The following is an 11,038-nucleotide window of genomic DNA, read 5'->3' as shown; positions in this document are numbered from 1 at the left end:
GGCTGGGGTCGCCCCCAGGCCTCGGCCCCGAGCGGACAAGCCGTCAGCACCAGGGACAGCTCCCGGACCGCTCCCCGCAGCCCCCGACGGCGGCGCGCGCCGAGCCGGCGGCGCGCTCTCCGCCGGGTTCGGGCGCGCGCCCTCCCCGCCTGCGCGCGCCCCGCGCCCGGGACTGGGCTGGAGCCGCGCGCGTGCCGGGAGCCGGGAGCCGCCAGCCTGGGCGTCCGTCCGGAGCCGCGGCGCAGCGGCGCGGGCAGGGGGTCCCCGCCAGGGCACGCAGTCGCCTTCCGCGGGCCTCCCGGTCCTCTCCGGCGCCCTCCTTGCCGGCTGGGCCCCAGCAGGCGCCGCAGCCGTGGCCTGAGCCTGAGCAGCCGCTGCGAGCTGCGCCTGGCCTGGGACGGACACCGGACCGCCCCGTCACGTGCGCCCAAGTCCTCGGCCGGCCCGGGGCAGCGCGCTTCCCATGGTTCAAGGTAAGGGCCGAGCGGGCGCGCGGGTCACAGGGCGTGGGGACAGAGGATGCCGGCGGGGAACCCCGGCTCAGTGCCCACCTTGTCTGGAACCCCTACCGCAGCCTTCCTCTGGCTGCCTGGCTGCCAGGTCCCTGTCCCACGCAGCTGTTGGGGTTGGTGACACCCGTCTGATCTCCAGCAGTCCTCAAAGTACGTCTCTGTCGAGGAGGCTGCGGACAGAGAGGGAGGTGGGCAGGAGAGCCTGAGAGAGAAGCAGGGGCACCCCTGTGCCAAGGGGTGCCTCCTTTCTCTCCCTACCTGGGAAGGAGGGATATTGCAGAGGGAAAGTTTCCAAGAGGAGTCTGGCCCCCATTCTCTCTGCTACCAGGGGCCGAGACCTTTCTTAAGTGAAATTTGCCGTCTGCAAGACACCACGCTGGAACGGGCCCTGTGTTTTCTCCCCTTCAATTCGCCCAGCACCCAGGAGAAAGGGGGTATTGGCCCTGTTTGACTGAGGAGGAAACTGAGGCTCAGGGAAGTTTAGTCACTTGCCCAAGGTCACACAGCCAGGAAGTGGCAGAGCTGGCCTCAGACAAACCAGCCTCTGCCCCCTGCCACCCCCCTCCCACTCACCTTTGTCTAAAATCTCGGCTTGAGTGGGGGAGGAGGGAGGGTCACGTGGACGTGAATAATCCTGCCAGGGTGCAGCCCCCTGCAGCTCTGAGTCTAGAAGCTTGACGGTCAAGTTCCCTGACCCTGCTCGAGGGTGGAGGGGTGTCCCGGAGGCCATCGCCCTAGCATGCCCCCTTGCACGCTCCCCAGAAAGCTGGCTTTGGAAAGCAGGAAGGGGCAACCTGCCAGGCTTCCTCCAAGGTTCCCCTCCACCCAGGCCAGACTCTTGGGGGGCCTCAAGGAGCAATGAGAACTTGCAACCCCCCTCCCCAAAGTTTCGGCTTGCTGGGAAAGCACACACGTCCATCTTCCCACCCTCTTACCTAGGCAGATGGGTGCAAGCACCTGGGGGAGAGGCTGTTTAATCCTACGTGCACTGAATCTGAGATTTCTAAAGAGCTTGGGGGCTGGAAACTTGTGAAAACCCCGTCTCCCTCCTGACACTGGGGCTCCGGCCATGTGGGGTTTTCTTCATTCATTCTTTTATTTAGCAGTGGTTTGTTAAGTGCCTGCGGACAGGGTGATCCTTGAGCCCGGGGTCCTGCTGCATTCCGGTCTCCTATTGACTGCATTTCCGGGGGGATGCCTGGCCCCGATTCGCTTGGAAAGCCTGGCCATGGCCTCCCGAAAGGTTGGGGGTCTGGGAAGGACCCTCAGGTTCTCCCAGACTCAGTTCCCCCAGGATGCTTGAGGCTGGCGGGGAGAGCTCTGGGGAGCCTTGCTGGCCCTTCAGGAGCAAGCCGATGCTCTGCTCCAGGGGCTGACACGTGGAAGGGTCACCGCTTCTCCACCTTTGCCTCTTCTGTGGGGGGTGGGGAGAACCCCCACCCCGGGGCCCCCCCCTCCAGCCCCTGAGGCTTTGCATCCCCAGACACGCATTGTTTTTGCCTGCGCGACTGTCAAACATGAAAAAAGGGCCCTCGGGGAAAAGGTAGGCACAGCGGGAGGAGCCAGGACTCATCTGCCAGCTCTGTCCATCTTCCTGGGTGACCTCGGACAAGTCACTGTCCCTCTCTAGACCTCGGTTTCCCATCTGCGAAGTGATGGGTTGAGTCCCGTCATGTCCCCGTGGGCCACCGCAGCTCTGCTTGTCTAAGCCCCGTATGGAGCGGGTAAGGCTGGGAGGAACCACAACCCTGGGGAGGTTCGGAGGGATTTTGAAATCTCAGGGCTGACCTAGGCCCAAGCCCCCAATCCCACCAACCCCCCTAGTACCCCAGTCTTGCGTGTTTAAGGGCTGGTGCTAAGTCGCTGACTCCTGGCACGGGTTCTGGGGGAGTCCCACGGCCCGGCCGGCCTGGAGGCTACACAGCACTGGGACCCACTCTGGCAAAGAGGCCTCTGGGCTCCTGCCAGGTGGGCCTGTTCTACGAAGTGATGGCAGCGGGATGCGCGAGGAATAATTACAGCGCTCAGGAGGGGCGAGGGGGCCGGCGGAGCTGTCCAGAGATTTATTACATCTCAGTAAATCACATCTGACCCCCGGCTGGCCGGGCAGGTGGCAGCCGACCCTTGTCCTGTGCTCTGTGCAGCTCCCAGCCCTGCCACTCTCTCCAAAGTAGCAAGCCTATGTTTGTGCATCAGTAAAAAGGCATTTGCGGGGCAGAGAGCGTGGATTCCCAGCTTCCATGCGGCAGAGAGCGTGGATTCCGGACTACCATGGCAGATCACTCGGCCACCTTGTGTGCAAAAAGGGGGATGCTTCTGCTTTCCCCACGGGCCTTTGGGGGACAAGCAAGACCCCGGCCCTGGCCTTGGCACCCAGCATCCGTTCCCGGGTGTGCTCCACCGAGGCCACTGCTGCTGGGCTTCTCGGACCTGCTCTACTGCTCTTCTCAGCCTTGCCTTTCCTTGCAGCGCCTTCATCCCTTTGGACTTGCTCCAGAGGGGATTTGACAAGGCCGGCCTCCTCGGCTTTTGCCAGCTTCTTTCTTTCCACCGTGGAGCAGAGAGGCGCCTGGGTATGGGCCTGCTTGTTCCTCTTTGCAAAGCTCTTTGTTCCCTTTGGAAGCGGGTCCCCTCCCGAACAAACAGGATGGAGTTGGAGAGCCCTCCCCCAGGCCTTGGCCCCTCCCCATTGCTGGGGGCTTCCCGAGGATGGAGGGCCCTGCAAGGGGCAAGCTGAGTAGATGGACCAGCTTGTCCTGGGGTGGGCGGGGGTGGTAGCAAGAGCCCCAAACTCAGACTGAGGCTTGGCTTCCAAGCCTGGTGGTACCGCTTCCTGGCTGTGGGACCCTGGTCCTGGGCCATGAAGTGGACATCGTGGCCCTTACTTCCCTGGTGGCCTTGGAGGGGGGTTAAATAAACAATCCTCATGACAGCCCTGGCACCTTGGATGTGGGCAGCAAAGGGGGGTCAGATCAGGCAAGCCCGGCTCTGTGGGCGGGCTCTCTCCAAGGTCCACCAGAGCCACAGGCAGCGAGAACCTGGGAGGACCATGGCCAGATCTGGCCTTTCGAGAATGTTTTCAGGCTGTGGTGTGGGAGATACCTTGGAGAGGGTGAGGCTGGAGGCAGGGAGGCCTGAGAGGAGACCATCGCATCCAGCCGGATGGGAGACAGCGGAGGCTCAGCAAGGAGAGCAAGAAGTGGGCAGATGCCAGGCTCGGCTTTCCTGGGTGGCAGAGGTGGGAGTGGGCTGCACCAGTTGGGGGCCCAGGTGGAGACTGGCTGGGGGCCTGGGCAGTGGCCCCAGAACAAGCCAGGCTCCCGGAGCTGCAGCCTCACCTGACACATATCCTCCGACCACTGAAGACAGGTTGGCAGTATAGCCGGGTGGATAAGAGCACAGCCTTTGGGGCTGACCCGAGCTATGTTTGTGTCCTAGCTGTGTGTCCTTAGGGAGGTTACTCAGCCTCTCTGGACCTCAGGTTCTTCATTCTTAAAATGACAAGAATAACACCTACCTCACTGGATGTTCCAGCTGACCGGGGAGGCGAGTCCAGGCACTGCTGAGCTCTAACCTCTCTTCCGGGTCAGGTCGACCCCGGGGCAGCCTCCATGGTGCCCGCTTCCCGGCTCAGCCACAGGCTGGCCTCGGGACAGGCTGGCCTGGGTCTGCCCCGGACAAGCGGCAGGGCACTGCCCCTTGTCATTAGGTACCCCTCACGGGGACCACACTGGCTCCCTGACTGCTATTTGCATCTCAATTCTCCTGACCAAGTGCACCGATTCTGCACACAACAGCAGGGGCAGAGGTGGCCCCTCGGGACGCTGCCAGAGCTGGTCTTGTCTGGCGGCTGGGCCTGTGCTCAGGCCCCAGTTCCCTGGAAAACATCTTCTCTCTCATTGTTGTCGTTATTGGCCGTGTTTAATTGCACATCCATGCAAACCTCACCCTGGAGCAGTGGTCCTGCACAGGCCAGCAGCATCCACATCCCTGGGGGCGTAATGCAGATTCTCAGGCCCCCGCCTGACCGGCTTCAGAAGCACCCTGGGGGGCTCCCTGGTGGCACAGCAGGTTAAGGCTCCGGCGTTGTTGCTGCTGTGGTGTGGGTGTGATCCCTGTCCTGGGAACTGTCACATGTCGCGGGCGCACGGCCAAAAACACAAAAGCAAAACAAAGCAAAGCTAAGTGAAAAAATCCTCCCTAGGTAATTCTCGCGCTCAGGGACATTTGAGACACACTGTTCTCGAAAACACCTTGACCCTGCACCAAAGTAAGAAGAGGGCTCTACCCGCAGAAAGGGGACTCTCTCCATGCTGCTCACACTTTTAATTAATAGATATTCGTTTTACTCTACATTAAAGGGTTTTTATAAAACACAATGAATGCATGCTTGCTGTAAAAAAGAATAACCAACCAGAGTTCCCGTCGCGGTTCAGCGGTAATGAACCCAGCGAGCATCCATGAGGACGCAGGTTCAATCCCTGGCCGTGCTCAGTGGGTTAAAGGATCCAGCGTTGCCATGAGCTGCAGTGTAGGTCACAGATTCAGCTCGGATCTGGTGTTGCTGTGGCTGTGGTGTAGGCTGGCAGCAAAAAGAATAATCAAGCCACCCAGCTCTGCTGGTTTGTCACAAGGGAAGCGCCCCAGCTCCTGGCTGCAGCCCAGCCCGGTATTAGCTCTGGGTCATCCACTGTGGCCACACCGCGTGCCACTCAGGGCTTGTCTCTGTGTCATTGTCCCTTGTCCTTTTTTCAGCCAAAGTGGAGCATCCTTCCCCACCAGCACCCCACTTCCTCATTTCCCCAGACCCGAGTTAGTAAACAGGTGTGCCGGTCACCCCAGTTTTCATCTGTGTTGTGTAGTGTTCAGCAGCCTGACCCCCATGGGGAAGGATCTCATGGCTGGGGGCGGGGGTGGCAGCGGAGGGACAGACAGTTGTGAATAGAACAAAATCGCAGGGCAAGGGCAGTTCTGGGTAGATTGTAACTGGGGTGTGAGCTGGCAGGTGTCCCAGATTCAGAGGAAGGTACCCCATGGGCCGGAGCAGTCAGGGGCGGCTTCCTGGAGGTGGAAGCGAAGCCCTAAAGGATGAGGAAGGAGCAGGGGGCAGGGGTGGGGGAGAGCTGGGGCATTTCTGCCACCATGGGGATGCAGGGGCACCGTCTGCTGACGTTGGCTGGTATCAGCAGCCCAGGGAAGATGCCAGACTCCCCCTGCCACGCCCCCGCCCAGGGTGGAAGAGAGCCTGCTGGACCACTTCCCAGTGCTCATGTTGGCTTTGAGTGGTCAGACCTGCGCTGTGATGGAAGTCGGTGTCCCCAGTGTGGCCTCTGGTCTCTTTGCCAGGCTTAAAAAGGCTCCCCCCCGCCCCCACCCCCGCCCCCTGCGCTGGGAGGATTTTGCTGCCGAGCAGTGAGAGACCCCCTGCAAAGCCTCGCCCCTGCCTCTTGGCCCTGCTGAGCCAGATCGGCTTGTTGTTGCTATTGAAGCATCGCCTAGTATCAGCGGGACGACCTTGCCAAGCATGTGAGGGGCGGCCGTGGGGGCTGCGGGGGTGGGGGCTGCGTTTGACCCCTGCGGTGGGACGGGAAGCTTGGGGAGCTCACCAGTTCATCCGTAACACTGCTGAGGGCCTCTCCCGGACCTTGGAAAGGCGCTCAGCACACCTCATCTTCCCCTTGGCTTCGACAGAAGGCCCCCTCCCTCTGTACATTCCAGGGCTTTCCAAGACCAAATGAAAATGCTCATTTTTTCTGACCCAGACACCGTTTCGCCACGGGGGTCCTCCCTCCCCACCGGCCACTGCCCCAGAGCCCAGCAGAGCCGCTGGCTTAGGGGAGGACCCACGTTTAGAGTCCTGAGTCCTTTCCAGCCAGGGTCTCCCCTCAAAATGTTGGAGAACCTGCAGGGGCTTTGAGAGGGCTGATCCCGGCACGGGAGCATCCAATTCTGATTCGAAGGAAGACACTGAAAAACGTCTCCACGTTGCGCCAGAAAAGCAGCCGCCATCTCTTTTGTCAACGTGTGAGCTTCTGGTATTTACCTGTGTTGAGGGTTTGTTTGGTTAAAACACTCATTATGCAAAAGGCTCCGGGCTCTGTGCGAACCCATTTACAGAATTAAAAATACAGTCAGCTTCAATCTTACCTTCGCGGAACTTCCCACACGAGAGTTTCCTCTAATCACCAGATTTCCAGTTCCAAAAAATATTTTGTTTTAAGACACGGTGTCTTGAATAATCGCTTTGGCAATGGTGTTTATCACCCCTGGGCTGTGGCTTGGTTTTTGTCGTCTGCCCTTTTCTTCTGGGGATTATCCACATCGGAGACCCGGGCCGGAGGGGGGGGTGGGTGGCGCGGAGGCGTGGGGAGAGGAGGAGGGCGTCGGGGAGGTGGACTGGGGGCTGGCGGGGCTGCAGATGCAGCAGAAGGTCCTGAGCAGGCGAAAGGGTGAGGACAGGCAGCTCAGCCCCACCCCCGGCACCGCGACCTCAGGCTCAGGATTAAACCTCTCCGTGCCCTAGTTTCCGTACAAACAAGGATGGGTGCGCTCCCCTCACAGGGTGGTGGTGAGAATGCTTCGTGCCCCTTGGAAGAGCCCGCACACCCATGACAAAGGCAGCCTGGTGCTAGATGCTAGGGTCTCTGGGCATGGCGGGGAGGGGCTGTGGGCTGGCACTCGTGCTGGACTCAGGGTCCCCGCTTAAAAGCCATCTGCCTTGTGGCTACATCCCAGAGCCCTGGTAGGGTCCAGGGGACCCTGCGGGGAACAGACCCCGTGAGCCCCCACCCTCATCCTATGGTTTGCTTCTCTCTCCCCTGCCGTGCTTACTCCCCATTCTGGAACACTCGAGACCCTTCACTGCCACCCCCCCGGCAGGAGGGCCCCCTGTCTCCTTGCCTCCCAGCTTGAAAGACCCTTCCTGGCGGGTATAGGTCCCAGCTGCTTCCACATCCGCCCTTCGAGAAAGCACCCCTGCGCTCGCACCACGTCTCGGGGAGGTCAGGCCCAGGACAGGCTCTCTGCCTCATTAGCACTCAGCTCTGTGGCTTGTCATCCCCCCCACCCCCGCCACCCCCGCTGGCTTCCCTCTGCCCATGGCCTGGGAGCCAGTCGAGGATGGGGCATCTGTGGGTCTGGCTCATCCCTGAGCCCAGACCTGGCTCAGGGCCGCATGCGGGTCCAGGCGCTTGTAGATTTTTGCCGGGTGGCCGGATGCTTGCGTGTTGTTCTGAGGCCCGTGAGGCCCATCTCTTCCGCCGGGGAGGCTGGGTGGTCCCTGCCCGACCTCTTCCTGGACGGAGACACCCCCTAGTTCAAGCTGCAGGAGGCATCGGTTTTCCCGTTCGGGTCTCCCTTCCAAACCTGTTCAGGGAAAGAGCGGCTCGGAGTTCGCCAGAGACGGGGAGCCAGCCAGCATGGCAGGAGCGCAGCCCGAGCGGGGGTCCGGGCGTCCGCAGGGCCTGGTCCCCCTCGCGGCTGCAGGAATCTCCTCATCAGACAGGACGGTCGGTGGTCCCAGGGCAGGCGACCTCCCCTGGGGGGGCCTCGGCTCTTGGCCAGGCCTCGGGGGTTAATGCTGCCTTTCTTCACTGACAACGGCTAAGGGTTTAGAAAAAAAAATCGTTTAATCTGCAAGACGGGCCCTTTCGACAACACGCCCACATTCACCTAAAAATGGCTGAGCCCGATTTTTTTTCTGAAGGAAAATTGATGTAAACAGATGGCTTCGGGCAGGGTCTTTGCTGAAGCCTGGACCCCCAAAGGCTGCCCAGGGCAGCTGCGTGGCCCCCAGAGGTTTACGAGGGAGTGGCCGAGTCCGCCTGGCCGAGGGGCTGGAGGTGTGGGAGGAGGGCTGGATGCAGGTTTGCAGCCCCGGTGCCTGCAGGTCCAGCAGGGGGTCGAGCCCCACTAACTGTCCAATGAATGAAGAGGTGGTGAGTGGATGCGGGGTGAGCAATGGACCAGGGGGCCGCCGCTGCCCTTGGGGACCCCTGTCCCCAGGATGGCAGTGTGCGGGTTCCTCCTGGCTCGTTCTTGGAGAGGACCTGAGGGAGGAGGGAAAAGCTTGACGTGTGGCCAAGAGGCAGAGAAGGTTCCGCCCTCCCGAGTTCCCGAGGGAGACCAGGTCTTCTGAGCGCTGCGGTTGGCACTCTCGGGTGAATTGTGATGTCAGGAAGAAAGCAGGTCCCTTGCTGTTCACTGAGCAGGTGACTGGGTCAGGTAACAAAGTCTCTTCTGAATCTAAGAGAAAAGGTTTTGCGGGGGGCGGGGGGTTCGGATTCTAAGCATCTGTCACTCGGATGCTCTGATTTTCCCGACTTGAGGACATGGATGCTTAGATTCTGCGAGTCCCTGGTTCCACCCTCTTCCACTGACCTCGCCGCCCCCTCCAGCTCCATGGGTTCTCTCTCTGCATGCCCCCTCTCACCCCCCTCCCCCGCCTTCATCTGGCCTCACCCCCCACTATGGACCCTCCCACAGGGCAGAAGCTGGGTCTGCTTTGAAGGAGCCACACTGATCTCAGACAAAGGCAGGGGTCCTGGGGGAGAGAGGACGGCTCCCTGGCAGGTGCCAGGTCCTCTGGGGGCATCTGAATTTAAAGGCATGTCCAGACAGGGTGATGCTAGCAGAGCCCCCCCCCCCACCACGGTCCAGCCAGTGTCTTTGAAACAAACAGGCAGCTTGATTCACCTTTGCCCCCGATCACCTGCTCTCTAGTCACCATTAGCACCACACACAGACACACACACGCCTTTACACACACACATGACCCCACATACATATATACACATATGCATACGCAGATAGACACACAGACACACAAGAACACACATAGACACATGCGTATACACAGACAGGTACACACACACACACACACACACACACACACACAGCTCCGGGGCAGGGGCCGGCCCTGGCCCCTCCACCTGCCCTGGGCTGCCTCCAGCCAGGGTGGGAATTTCAGGGCCACCCAGCCTGTGCTGGGTGGGGTGTGCTGGGAGTTTTCAAGTTAACCAGCAGCCTGGGTGTTCGTTTCGAGGCCAGCTGTTTCCTGGGTGATCCCGGGTCCTGGTCCACAGTGGCCGTCCTCCTCACGCACAGAGCTGCAAGTGCCCGGAAGATGCTATGCCTGGAGACTCGGCCTACACGGTAGAGAACCACAAAGGGTCATTCTAATCAGGCCTGAAATCAGTGTTGGGGGGCCAGGGGGCGGGCAGCGACGCTCTGCTGCTCCCTGCCTCCCTTCCTCCAGTCCAGCAGCCAGGCGCCCAGTTCTTGGGCGGAAATTGTGCGGGTGCCCTCATCTGCTGGGTTAAAAGGAGTCCCACCTTCTCACCTCCGTGCACCCAGCTTACAGCTGTCTCCATGGAAACCGCTGTAACCCTGTGAACAGCGAACATTTATTTTTTTTGCGGTTTGTTGTTTTTAAAAAACATTATACGTTCTTTTGTCCTTTCACCCTCCTGGGGGGTTGAGTGGTGAATACCAAGCACAGGGGTTTTGCATGGAACGTGCCTCTCCCCCCTCCTCCTGTGTTCACTTGGCAGGGCCTGGGTCCAAGACATTGGGGTCCCCGGTGGGGAGGGCCCCTTAGGGTCCACAGCCTCCTCTACCTGGGCCTCCCTCAAGACAAGCCAGATTCCACCTAGTCCCCCACGAGAGGAGAACTTCCCCCAACTGCTCAGGTAGGACCATGGGAACCCAAACCCAATGAGAAAATAAGAATTCTCCATCATGGGTACCCTAGCAAGGAGCTGAGCTGTGGACCCCACCCTCCAGGAATTCATAGCTGGGAAGAAGGGACAGGCCCTAATACTGTTTTTATTTCACCTTAATTACAGAGAGGTTTTTGGTTTGGGGGGGTTGTTTTTGTTTGTTTGTTTTTGTTTGTTTTTGTTTTCGTTTTTTGCGGGAAGAACATTCTAGGTTGATGTGCTTTCAGGATTTTAAAAACGCTGCCCACTGTCTCCTGGCTTTCATTGCCACCCGTGCAAGTCAGCTGTCATTCTTTGTTCCTCTCCAGGGCATGTGCTTTTTTTCCTCTAAGATTCTCTCCTTACCCCTGGTTTTAAGGAATTTGATTGTAATGTTCCTGGGTGTTGTTTTCTTCATACGTTGTGTTTGTGCTTCCTTGAGCGTTTGGCTCTGTAAGCCCATACGTTTTCACCCACTCGGGAAATGTTTCACCCAGGACGTCGTCTCATAATTTTCCTGCATCCCCCTGCCTTTGTGGGCTCCAGTTCCACATGTATCGGGTCACGTAAGGTTTCTCGCCTCTCCCCAAAGCACTGTTCGCTTTTCTGTTTAGTCTTGGATTTCTGTGTGTTCACTCTGGGTCGTTTCTGTGGCTGTCTTTCGGTTCACCTGTCTTTGCATCTGCAATCTCTCATTTTACGTGACCCCCCCTCTGGTGCATTTTTCATCTTATACCTGCTTTTATCTCTGGAAGTTTGGTTTTGTTGTTTTTAACCTCTTCTATGTTTGTATTTAATGTGTCCCATTTTCTCTCTAGTGTTTGGAAC

The 11,038-nt window shown here is 59.3% G+C and overlaps 1 protein-coding gene across 1 annotated transcript in view; it reads left to right on the top strand.

The window, feature by feature from the left end:
- Window positions 1–284: 284 nt before the first annotated feature.
- FAM163B (family with sequence similarity 163 member B) overlaps window positions 285–11,038 on the top strand; it is a 29,835-nt gene continuing 19,081 nt past the window's right edge. Inside the window, exon 1 of the mRNA XM_047768844.1 lies at window positions 285–473. The gene's annotated coding sequence lies outside the window, so the exon portion shown is untranslated. The remainder of the gene's footprint in view (window positions 474–11,038) is intronic.

This window comes from Phacochoerus africanus, chromosome 2 (genome assembly GCF_016906955.1).
Source record: "Phacochoerus africanus isolate WHEZ1 chromosome 2, ROS_Pafr_v1, whole genome shotgun sequence".
Lineage (NCBI taxonomy): Eukaryota > Metazoa > Chordata > Mammalia > Artiodactyla > Suidae > Phacochoerus > Phacochoerus africanus.
This window is presented reverse-complemented; position numbering and strand designations above follow the sequence as displayed.